The following is a 12,670-nucleotide window of genomic DNA, read 5'->3' on the forward strand; positions in this document are numbered from 1 at the left end:
AAAAAGTTGATTACCAAAGCAAAATGCTATCTTGCTATTTTTGGCAACCTTGAACTATGTTTGTTCATGGTCCTGTCCAACAAAGTCAACACCAAATGTCTTTACTGAATGTTGTTGTGGGATTCTTAATTGTTCTGTTGAATTCTGAATAAATCACTTAAGTAAACATTTCACTCAAAGGTCTGCCCAAACTATCATTTACATCTGAGCTTGAGATTTAACACCATCAAAAGAACTGCTCTTCTTATGATTCTGCCTGTTTTATTGCAATAGTTTGACTGTACTTGATACGCACTGTAGTCTAATAGTATCTGATGTTTTAAATCTGGGGAGCATAGATCAAACGGAAAAACATTCATGTCTGCCAAACCTTCAAGTTTCAATAGGCCATTTCTTTGTTTACTTAATTCCTGTAATATTTTCTGCGATATAGAAACACTACAACCTTCGGGACTCTACCAGTTAATTTTTGACAAAAGGCACACCTGGAAATCATTCCATTTAGTCATGAAGCTGGTGCAGATGTTGCCAATAGTAAGGATGGAAATCAAGAACCGGTTTTTGTAGAAAAACGTTTCCCAGTAGTACAATTCCTTGGTTCGTCTACCTGCCATAGCTAGACTGGCCATCGGGCATATTGGCCATTTGTCCAGTGGGCCGATGGTGATTTTTCGTTTTTATGGGCCGATATTTTGTTTTTTTTTTCTTTTTTTTCCATAACGGTCTAAACACTGAGAGGTGGTGGATTGGCCAGATGCTGGGAGATGTGTAAAAATAACTCTTTGGTGGTGGCTATTGCGGAGCTTCCACAGATTCAGTAACATTAGCAAGTGGTGGAGGCCAGCAGATGCAACACGCTGGCAGGTGGATGACGGAAAGGCAGGAGGAGCAGAGACCCGAGGCGGTGAACTGAACTTCAGGTAAGAAGTTATGACCTGCAGTCTATCTGGGTCAGATATAAACCAAGTTTAGGTGGAGATTATTTTCGTTATGCTGACTTTTTACAGTCAGTTACAATAACTCGTACTGCGTACTAGCTAGCATGACGGAGTTTATATACTGCTGGGCAGGTGCTATGATGTTATTAATGTTGAACTTGTTTTATCTTATTTTATTTATAAGGTTAGTTATTAGAGTTTCCAACAGCCCATGAAAAAAACGGAATGGTCTCGTACTCAGAGAAAATATTGCGCGTTTTGTATTGAGGTGAAAAGGAACACAGTTTGTCCCGGACTTCAGCTACAATGAAAAAGACACAAAGCTGGAGTTATTCTGTGTCTTTGCTGTACAGCTGCCTCTTCTTCTCTCATTCTCTCCCCCTCCCTCTCTTGTTTCTACTTCAATCATGAAACTGATTAATGATCAGCTGATCGGCTTTTCTCTCTTGTTTGTTTATCTCCCACTTTGCGCCAGAAAGAGGAAACCAGCGGATGTCGCGCTAAACAACAGCATCACGTTTAACCCTGGAGAACCTATGCAGTCAGATCCGACCCCATTGGTTTACTAGGGGAACCATGGGGTCAAATTTGACCCCATGGGTTCTCCAGGGTTAAGGTTGATCAGCTGTTGTTAGAATTTATTTAATATTAATTTCTAGTATCAGCTGATGTTTGCTGGAGCCACAGCTGTAAAAGCTGCTGGTCATGATATCGGTTTGGTTATCTGGTGAGAGGGAAACATGAAGATGAAACCAGGAGATGTCCTTACTGAATCATCAGAGCTGAACAGGTGATGGAGAAACAGGTTTACCTTTTAGGTGACATGAATGAGTTGAAGGGAAGTTATGAACTGTTTCTGAGAGACAAATAACACCAGGATCCTTTTCTAGTAGCTGACAGCTGGTAACTGTGCAGGGGCGGGTCTAGCAAAGTTTTGCCAGGGGGCCAGGTAGGGCATTAACAGGGAAAGGGGGCACAAAGAAATACTTTTCTTTCTTATTCTCATTTAAAATGTCTCGCTTTTAACAAATAATTATCTGAATCTTACAACAAACGTTTTCATCTGATGTAAAATGTATAGAAATCCATTATTGTACATAGTAATTTTTTTAGGGTCCCATCATAATTTCTTCAGAAGTAGCTAAGTACTGTATATGATGCCAGTATTTTCCCACATTTTCTAGATACTGTACCAGTACTGTGTGTAAAATGCCATCAAAAAGTCAATTAAGTTTTATTCTTTCTCACCTGTCTTTCTGTCTCCTTTCACTTTTTAAAGGTTGCCATGTTAGAAAAAATATTTTGCCCTGCCATGCTGTTTATTGATGTGGCAAATGAATGGTTTATGAAAATATATCTAAATCTGTCATCAGTAATCAGTAATGATCATGTCTCACCTCTAGTCTTCTCTGTCTTAATTTCAGGTTTTCACCATGTGTTGTAGATAGTTCAGGAGGTTAACTCGACCAAGCAGTCTACTTTCGGGTACTGTTTTAGAGTACCAGAATAGGGAGGATGGGTTTAAGGTAGGTTTAAGTTTATTAGACTGATACATATATACCAACAAGGCAGTGTACATCACTGTGACAACAGCGTTTGTTTTCATTCAAAGGCTTTATGGTTTTTCCTATAATACCTGGTGGGCCGGTCTCTAGTTCTACATGCCCGGGCCGATTTTTTGACCCAGTCCAGCCCTGCTGCCTGCCTATCAATCAACTCACTACAATCAGTTGATTTCAGTTTGCATGCCAGAGGAGGAAAATAGCGCTGCAGTCTAGAACACGGAGATGGACATTTCTTTTATTTTGCTTGCACAAAAGAAAGCGATAAGTGGAAAAGTGCATCCAGGACAAAAACAACCACATTATGCTGCTAACACAACTTCAATTCTTTGCAAGCATCTGCACAGACAGCATTCTAATACTAAGCTAGCCAAAAACCCAGAGTGAAAGCTGAGTGAATGCTGACCCCAGTATCCAGACCCTGAAATTCAACAGGTAACAAGCAGATGAGAGGTCAGGCTGCATTTTTAAAGCAGAATCACTGCAGCGATCGCTTTTTTTTAATGCTGGTTTTCATTCTATTAAGAGAAAGCTCTTAGAGATGTGTGTCCTCATTGGGATTTGTGTTGGTGTGCGGGATCGTAGCCATAGATTTATATTTGTTAACATAAATATTAAAAGTCTTTACTTTTTTGAGTAACAACTCCAACAGTGATTACAAAAATGAGGGGAAATACCTTAACAAACTTGCAGAAACATTTGACCCACAGCATGTAATTAATTTGCATGAATAAAAGAAATTATTATTGCTTGTTAGTAATAGTGTTTACTCTTAAAACCGAGCCAATGAGAAACCAGTGAGAATCAATAAGGAATCAAACTGATTCCTTTGGAAAGGTAAACCCCCACACATTAGCTTAAAAACGCTACAAAGTACCAAGGATAAAGGGGGGCTAGATCTGCCTAACTTTCAACACTATTTCTTAGGAATAGGCTACAATTCATCTCAGGATGGTTTAAACATACCCTCTTACATGAGCCCTGGCTAGACATAAAACAGGCACTATGCAATAATATAGAGGTTTCAGACCTACTATTTATCAGCTCAAACATCATGTATGCTCCAAAAGCATCAATATCAGCTCCTTTCTGACGGCAAGGTGACTGAGTCTTCACTAATCTCATACAAACGTACACCTATTCGGAACAACCCTGACATACTACAAAACAATAATATTACACAGAGGCAGATACATGCATATTAATGTTAAGGAATACAATACCATTGACTGAATGTTCATATGCCTTGAATTCACTGCCTTGAATTAAACACATTTCTTTCTGCTGTCAAGTTGGTCATTTTAAAAGGGGAGTCCATGTGCACTGATTTGATTTGGTAGTCATCTTTAAGTGCACTTCCCTTTCCATGCAAATACACGTTATTGACAGATTTTTAGACTACTTTTGTGAATATGTTACATTTAAAGGCTGTTTTAGAACTTTTCACTAGTTTGATAGAGTTTGAGCCACTGTCATATTTACTTGTCAATGCTTTTTTCAGCAAATTGCACTTTCTTCTAGTATTTAAATAAATATTGTTTGAAAACTAAAAACAACAAAACTTAGAAAAATGTATGACATCAGAAACAAAGCATGATTATTACTTTTGATCTTTTGGGGGAGAAAAGCCTCTGTTTTTGTATGATCCCTAGGACTGGATATGGCTCTGTGGTTTTAGGCAATGAGAGAAATTATGTAAAAACTGACCTGAAATATTTATATAATGCAGCTTCTCTGCAGATTCGATGCAATACAAGAGTCCTGAATCAGCCATATTTATCCATAAACTAGTAGATTTACATTTAAAACGTATAGTATGCAGTAAAGGATGGGACACCCCACAGTCTGAAAATGTACTAAGTAGTTAAACCTCAGTATTTATAATGGCAGGTGGTGTCTTGCTACTATTGAAAGCTACATTTCCACACACCTGATAGTCTTTATTTGAGTTAAAATACTTTCACCATAAAAACCAGTGGTGCAGTCATGTTTTGTGTACCTGCTCTTTACTTAAAAAATACATTATGGCAACAACTCTGTCACTTTTATCCACATCCAAGGGTGTCACTGGGACTATTAGGAGTGTGAAACGAATCAATACAACTCACATCTCTTTAAATTACAGTGGCTCGGAGTTAGCACAAACAGTAAAGTAACATTTTTATTGACTTTTTAATGCATGAGCCATAAAACTCAGACTGGCGGGTCTTCGTTCCACTTTCAGATCGGCTTTACGGACGGCGCCACTATTCTCACCCTAAAACGAATCTAAAAGTCAAAGCACATCCTCCACCTTTACCACTGCCCATCTGAGCACAGTGTAATACCTCTTCTGTGAAAAATGTCTGCTGCTTAACGCCTATGCCTCCACATGGCGCTAGTCAAAGCTGCAACCCTGATCATGATAAATGACGTTCTCGCTTCTTCTCATTTTTCTGTCTTACCTGCTGTGTTTTGTTGTATCTTTAAGGAAGAATAATGTGCAGACGAATGTAGCAAACATCAGGGATGAGCAGCTGTAGTTCAAGGGCCACAGAGAGTGCGAGCAAGGCCAAATTGTTTTAAAGAGTGACTGAGACCAACCAGACAGGAATGTGTATTCAGCTCTGGTCCTCGGAGGTATGTGTGCATTATTTTTTTGTTTTTTGTCTTGCCCTGGTTTTTTTGTTTGTTTTTTGTTTTTGTTTTTTGTTTTTTGTTTTTTTTTTTTTTTTTTTTTTGGGGGGGGGGGGGTATCAGAAAAAGAGAAGTCAGTGTTGAAATGCCCACCTCCCTTGATCTATCCCCTCAAACAAAGACTCTCCTGATGAATTGATGAGCTCTGACACCAGTTTTAATGAACACATTATAATGTTCGATTTGTATATTCTGGGCCAAATTGTGTGTACAATGATGGCAAAGCAGGGTATGCTGTAGGCCAGGCCTATCTTGAGAGTAATAAGTCGCTACTGTATGATTGGGTGAATGATTTTCTCCATAGTCCTGCCAGATTGGATGTAACTTTTGCCTGCTGCTTAGAAAGGATAGAAAAGGTTAACGTGCATTCGTTAAGGAAACAAATTTCTTCAAGTGTGGTACAGTAGAAAAAACAACAGCGTTGGTGACAACACATACAGCAGGGTGACATTACCATCATGATGAGAAAGAAAGCAGCAGAGCCTTGCTCACCTAACCCTAATTTGTTTAGCCAACTGCAATTCTTGACTATGAATGTGTGAAACACGGCACGCCTGTCTCTCCTTTATTTTGCCCACCCCACATACAGCAGAGACTTTCACTGACAAACCTGGAAAGCAAGGCATGGAGGGGAAACTTATTTACATTAAAATTACTATAAGTCATTAGAAATCACAAAAAATCAGAAAAACAATGACGATGATGGATCAGTGTAGCTGTTCTCAACATGCACATTCAACATTCATTTCAGAAAGGACAAAAGTATGACCAAGAATATTGTTCACTCACAGTCATACATATCTCAAGTGCACATGTCTCAATAGCAAATTAAAAAAAAATTATCTATCTATCTATCTATCTATCTATCTATCTATCTATCTATCTATCTATCTAATTCAGATTGATTCATTATTATTATTATTAAGACTACATAAATATCAGCTTAATGGCTGGCCTGATCCTGAAGATCATTGTGATTAATATGAGTGGGAAATGTATTTTAGGTCCATCCTTTGCTTGTTTAAAAAACAACCTCATATTCACTAGTTACTGGGTATATTCATTGCTACATTTGTTCAGTGCATGATCACCAGAACCTTTTTTATTTTTCCATTCATGTTCACTGCATGCATTTCAAAATTGAAAATCAAAAACCCGACACCTGGTTTCCCCAGTTAAGTTATAGTAGTTTGTTAGCCAGTGGGGGTGAATTTAACAAATTTTATGGAAGCCCCCAGGTTTTGTTTTGGTTTTTTTTAAGTTATGTAAATGTCTTGGAGCTAGGGGGTTAAATCAGAGGCTCGGGAGTTAATCTTCTCTTCATCAGAGAGATCTGTATAAAACATGGCACTTAATAAAAGATCGTAATTGAGTCATTTCTGTTAAGCAAAAGTGACAGATAAGCAGCATGCTGAATAACATTGCCAGTATGTGAATGTGTGAAAGTTATTCTAGAGTTCGATATCACAAAATGTGCTCTGTGGAGCAAATGATGCCTAAGGAATTTCTGGCAATAAACTGTAGACAAAGACCAGTCCCTTAAATGATATTTATAATTTTTGTTTTACAAAATTAATCTCGGTACCTGAGGGAATTATTTCTTTTTGCATTTTTAGAAATAATCTTGAATGAACTAGAGGGAACAACATAATTGTTAAGGAGCCTGAAAATTAAAGGACAGCTTCCTGTTAGGTGCTATAGTTCCTGATCCTGGGAGTTGCACGGTGTATGTCTCATTGAAAAATCCATAAGCATAGCATCTGTCACATCTGCATGCATGCAAGAGTCACATCATCTGTTATAGGGCCTCCTGGGGCTACTACAGTAATCTTCCAATAAAGCCTTCAGGCAGTCCAGCTATCAAACACTCTCACTGCCAGTTTGTTTATGGATTTTCAGTGTGTTCACTTGAAGAAATTAAGGTTTATCCCCACAGGACATTCAACATTTGAATTACTCAATACTTTCTGACACCTGTGTCATGAGGACAGTGCCTCCTGCACTCAGAGTATCCTGGCTAGCTTGCTCACTGCAAGCAAAAAATATAAATAAAGATGCCCAATAAATATGAAAATGCATCAAAGATGTGCTTTGCAAACTCCCTGCAGGTGAAAATGTGTTTTGTAAAACCCCAGCCTCATGTCTTGCATGATAAATGGCATCACTCCATATACCCTCTGCCGAAAAGGCAGCGAGCAGTAATAAGAATACAGTAAGTAGTGCCATTCATCCTGTGCTTGGAAGAGCACATTTCAAACACTTCACGCCAAGAGTAGCCGTATTCTGCAAATGGAGTTCACCTTCCACAAATAATTGAAAGGTCCCGGCATTCAAGGTAATAGAATTGTCTTCTTTTTAGATGTTGCTGAGTGGGGGCAAACAGAGAAACGAAAGACCCATGGAGTTACATTATGCTGTCTCTTCATGCATTTTTTTTTTCTATTTTATATAGGAACATTTACACATGAAGCATTCTGACAGCGGCCACCAGCGCAAAGTGTTCATGCCAGTCTAAGTGAAATTCAAACAAAAACAGAGCTGATGTGCTCTAAAAAAAATCAGCATTAGAAAACTTGCAGTGAATCACAGGAAATCTGTGTTTAATTAATAAGTGATAAATAAGGACTGACTTCACTTCAGTCGGTAACTCTACAGTTCATGTTTGAGTTGATCATTTATGCTCCCATAGAGCACAATGCTAAGAGCCAATGAAGATGATTTAGCCAGGCAACAGAACCGTTCTGGTTTGACATAGCTAGAGTGCCTTGAAAAAGTAATAACACAGCTTGAACTTTTCCACATTTTGTCACATTACAAGTTGTAAATTACAACCCCAAACCCAAAAGAAGCTTATGTGTAAGTTCATTGAAAAAGATCTGTAATCAGTCATTTGCCTGTTTTCCTCAGTTGCTTGTCTGTTCTTTACATCACTGCCGATTTCCCACGCTGTCAATGTCGATACTGATAACATTACTCTAGTCCATTCATCTTCTCGCCTACCTTCTTTGAGCCAATCAGCCTCCATTTTGCATGGTTTAAATATGTGCTCTCTGTCATTCTCTCTTTCAGACCACCTCAGACACCTCAGCCAGTGCTCCATCCAAGCCTCAGTCTTCATCTTCACCAGCTTCATCACCACTAATGTCTAGACTCCAGGGGCTGCTGTCCTAAGTTCTTTCAAAGCTGGGATTACATTCTGCCATGATGTGTCATCAAGGTCTAATCACCAAATAATTTATCTATCCCAGTAAGTGGAAGGGAAGTGATACATGGCATTTATTTTTTGTACAAAATAAATTTGAAAAGTGTGGCTTGCATTTGTATTCAGTCGCCTTTACTCAGATACCCCTAAAATCCAGTGCAACCAATTACCTTCGGAAGCCACGTAATCAGTAAATAGAGTCCACCTGTGTGTATTTTGATCTCAGTATAAATCCAACTGTTCTGTGAAGGTCTCAGAGGTTTGTGAGAAAACATTACTGAACAAACAGCATTAAAAATACCATGGAACACACATCACAGATAAAGCTGTGGAGAAGTTTAAAGCAGGATTAACTTAGAAAAATATATCGCAATCTTTGAATGTGTCATGGAGCAATGTTCAAGCCATCATCTGAAAATGGAAAGAGTATGGCACACCTGCAAAGCTACATCCTACCCACCTAAATTTACAGGTCACGGGCAAGGAGAAGCAGCCGAGGGGTCCATTGCAACTGTGGTGGAGCTACAGAGACTCATAGCTCAGGTGGGAGAGTCAAGCCACAAGATAAGAACTAGTTGTGCACTATACAAATCTGGCTTTTAAGGAAGAGTTGCAACAAGAAAGCCAATTTTGAAAGAAAATCCCAAGAAGCCCCATTTACAATTTGCCACAAGCCATAGGGGAAGACAGCACACATGTTGCACAGGTACTCTGGTCATGTTAGACCAGGCTTGAACTTTTTGACCTGCATGCAAAACACTGTGAGTATTGGAAACCTTAACACTGCACATCAACCTGAACACACCATCTCCATTGTGAAACATGGATATGTCAGCATCATGGTTTGGGATAGCTTTTCTTCACCAGGAACAGGAAAACTAGTACGGGTTGATGGAAATGGATGAAGCTAAATATGGACAATCCTGGAATAAAGCTTTTTGGATGCTGCAAAAGACTCGAGACTGCAAGACGACGACCCTAAACATAGATCCGGAGCTACAAAGAACTTGTTTAGCTCAATGCATATTCACGTGTTAGAATGGGCCAGTCAAAGTCCACACCTAAATACTATTGCTAATCTGTGGCAAGGCTTGAAAACTGCTGTTCACGTGTGCTCTCCATCCAATCTGACTGAACTTCAGGTATTTTACAAAGAAGAATGAGCGAAATTTGCAGGCTCTAGTTGTGCAAAGCTGGTATAGACATGGCCTAAAAGACACGCAGATATAATTGCATTGCATTGACTCAGGGTGGCTGAATACAAATATACTCCACTCGCTTTCATTTTTTTAATGTAAAACTTTCTCCAAATCGTCTATAATTATGTGATACTTTGTGTCAGTTGTAGAAATGTTTAGCTTATTTTAGAGTTTAGAAATGTGTTAACATAGAATGTAGAATTATTGTAGAGACACTGACACTGCCCTCAATGTAATAAAGGCCTGACTGTGTCATGAACTTAGGAGTAGAGTATAGGAGACCCTCCCCAGTTGAACTGTGGAAGTAAAACAGAGAGGAGTTAATGCTGAGTGGAAATTCCCCAGAGAATGTTTGGGTGGGGGTCTCAACATTTGTAACTGGATAACTGTGGTCTGGAAGGGAGATGGGTTTTTTATGACCTCTAGGGAGTCACCTACACCCACAGTGTTTTAACTGTCACGCACACACATCTACACGCACACTCACTCATGTGCGCTCACATAGGCATTCATGTGCTCGTGCACATAGACACAGACAGAGTTTGCAGCACACTGTGGGGGAGTTTTATGATGGGGTCGCCTCTATAAAACTGGCTGTAACTAACAAAGGGGTGAAGATTTTGCAGAGGGACACACTGGCCTCGTCTTCCCTTCTAGAAGTGCACGCTTAAATGAAGATGAATAAAGATGAATAAAGGCTTTGTGAAATAACTACTGAGTTCCGGTGCCGTCTCTGGATGCCTCGACGAATAAAAGAACCGGGGTAAAACTGATTTCGCAACAGTTTTGGTGCCGTGAAACCCGGGATTCGCTCGAGGCCCAGAGAGGATGAATTGGCAGAGCTGAGATCGTGAAACGAGGCAAACAGAGAGCTAGCTCACATGATTAAAAGGTAAGCACGACCTGTTTATTTTCGAACCGTGCATATTGTTTAAAGCCTAAATTATCTGTTCGCTAAGTTGAACGTATCGCAGTGTAAATTCACTCAGTAGAAAAAAAGGTTGCTAGTGTCCATCTCAGTGCGTTAAAGCAAGAGACTTTTTTAAGAACTCCAAGTTGATGTTTAGCGCCCCGTAAGGACATCTCGGTGCGTTAAAGCAGGAGACGTTTGTTACGGATTATTAGAATCGGTGTTTCATCCGTCTTAGTTATTAGGAAAAAAGTGGCAGTGCTGTGCTAGTCCTCGTGCATTAAAGCAGGAAACTTGTGTTACTATTAGTTAGAAAGCGGGGTTTAAGGCCTCGTCGCCAGCTGAGGGCTGTGTGTGTCACGGGTTTGGTTATCCCACCTAGTCTCGGACGCGGTGCTAGGACCTATCAGGGCAGGAGATCCAGGGTGGTGACCTGGGGATTTGTGGCTCCTTAAATAACTAAGTCGGGGAGAGGTCCCTGTCACCGTCTGAAGTATGCATAAAAGCAGGATCGGTTGTTTTCGCCGGTTAGATTCCGAGCTGAGTTGAACCAGTGCCTGATGCAGAAGGAGGACGGTGTAGTGTGTGTGAAAGCGCCGTTAGAGTCGGCGTCTCATCTGAAGTACGGGAGTCAATTAAAGTAACAAAAAGAATTAGTGTCTAAAAGTGTGTGTTTGTGGTGTGTAGAAATAGCGGCAGGCGGCCGTGTCGCGAATTGTTGCAAACTCTGAAGTCAATTGGGGGTTTAATTTGGTTTTATATTTTTTGGGGAAGAGTAGCCGCGGTATCGAGTCCGTGGCGCAGTTTGAATGATTTGTGAAGTGTACAAGAGCGGACGGCACCCGCTCTGTGTGCTGATTAGGGCGTTGTCCTTAATCAGCAGAAGTGTCCCGCAGAAAGTTTGAATGGGACTGCAAGAAGTATGAAGTGTGTGTGAGCCAGCCTCGAGGGGCGGGTTCACAGGTGGAACAAAGGAGGAGTAAAATGTGTGTGTGTGTGTGTGAGAGAGAAAGAAAAGGTGGGGGCGAGTGACCAGCCTGTGAGTGTGTGTGAATTCCTTGATGACAAATAGGGAGACAAAGTAGATTAGTTGATTTTCTGTGAAAAATAATAGTTAAGAAATCGTAGTGATCAAATAGGAGAAAGTGAACTGAAAGTAAATAAAGAAAAATAAACAGTGGATTAGTGTTAAAGTAATGATAAATAAATTGATAAAATTAACAGTGACATTTAAAGGTGACCAAGTACTCAAGGATGAATGGAGAATTTGATTGCTGACTGTATGAGAGCTGTTGGGGTGAAAGGAAGATGAGGTTGGAGGAGTGAGTTAACAGGTTAATGTGTGGGTGTAAAACAATGGGGTAAAAAAGAAAAAAGAGAGAAAGAAAATCATGAAAACAAAGAAAATAAAAAGTGTGGAAGTGTGAGTGGGAAATTGACTCCAACTGGGGGAAGCAGTGACACTACAGGTCACCTTCTTCCCCTGCTGGACACAAAAGAAAACATAATTTGTAGTGTTGTGGATGAAAATAATTAACAACAACATCAAGAAGATTTTTGTGTTTGCGGTTAAGAACAAATAAAAATTTCATTGTTGGGGTTTAAAGTCAGAGTTTAAAACAAAATGAGTAGAGATGTGTGCCTTTAGGAGTGATGAAAATATATGCAGTCACAGTGAATAATGAAAGTCTCTCAGTCTGTCGTTTACAGGTGGGGAACGGACCTGGATCAATTCTCCACAGGCAGCGGTCGGAAGAAAATTATAGGTTAAAATCGTTAGAAAAAAAAATAGAAACACCCAGCCAGAATTTTTGGCTGAATTGTTTTGCAGCTTCCCGTCCTCATCCTGAACAAGCAAGCTCCAAGGAAGCTGATCTCTCCCTGAAGACACAGAGTGCAGTTTTAGAAGCACGAGAATGAACATCAACAGTGGACAGCAGTCCAAGAGACAATACCAGAGTTCTGAGCAAGAGGTCCAGCAGCGCTGTGGGCAAACGGCATCAGAAAGAGAAGATCCACCATCTAGATTGGATGGATGGAGATGCGTTTCCAGCAAGCTGCAACCTCACTGTGTGTGAAGGACTTTTGAGAAGATTGTTGGAGTTTGACACTTGCCATGTTTGGAGCAAGATGGCAATGAAAGAGACAGTGGGACAAAGAGATACACGGGACAAAGCTGAAGA

At 40.0% G+C, this 12,670-nt stretch overlaps 1 long non-coding RNA gene across 1 annotated transcript in view; it reads left to right on the top strand.

Moving 5' to 3' along the window:
• The first annotated feature begins 10,087 nt into the window (after positions 1–10,087).
• LOC121812921 overlaps positions 10,088–12,670 on the top strand; it is a 10,229-nt gene continuing 7,646 nt past the window's right edge. The window contains exon 1 of the long non-coding RNA XR_006053414.1: positions 10,088–10,469. This is a non-coding gene — a long non-coding RNA (uncharacterized LOC121812921). The remainder of the gene's footprint in view (positions 10,470–12,670) is intronic.

Source organism: Haplochromis burtoni, unplaced genomic scaffold (assembly GCF_018398535.1).
Source record: "Haplochromis burtoni strain Fernald_Lab_line unplaced genomic scaffold, NCSU_Asbu1 Contig_935, whole genome shotgun sequence".
Taxonomy (NCBI): domain Eukaryota; kingdom Metazoa; phylum Chordata; class Actinopteri; order Cichliformes; family Cichlidae; genus Haplochromis; species Haplochromis burtoni.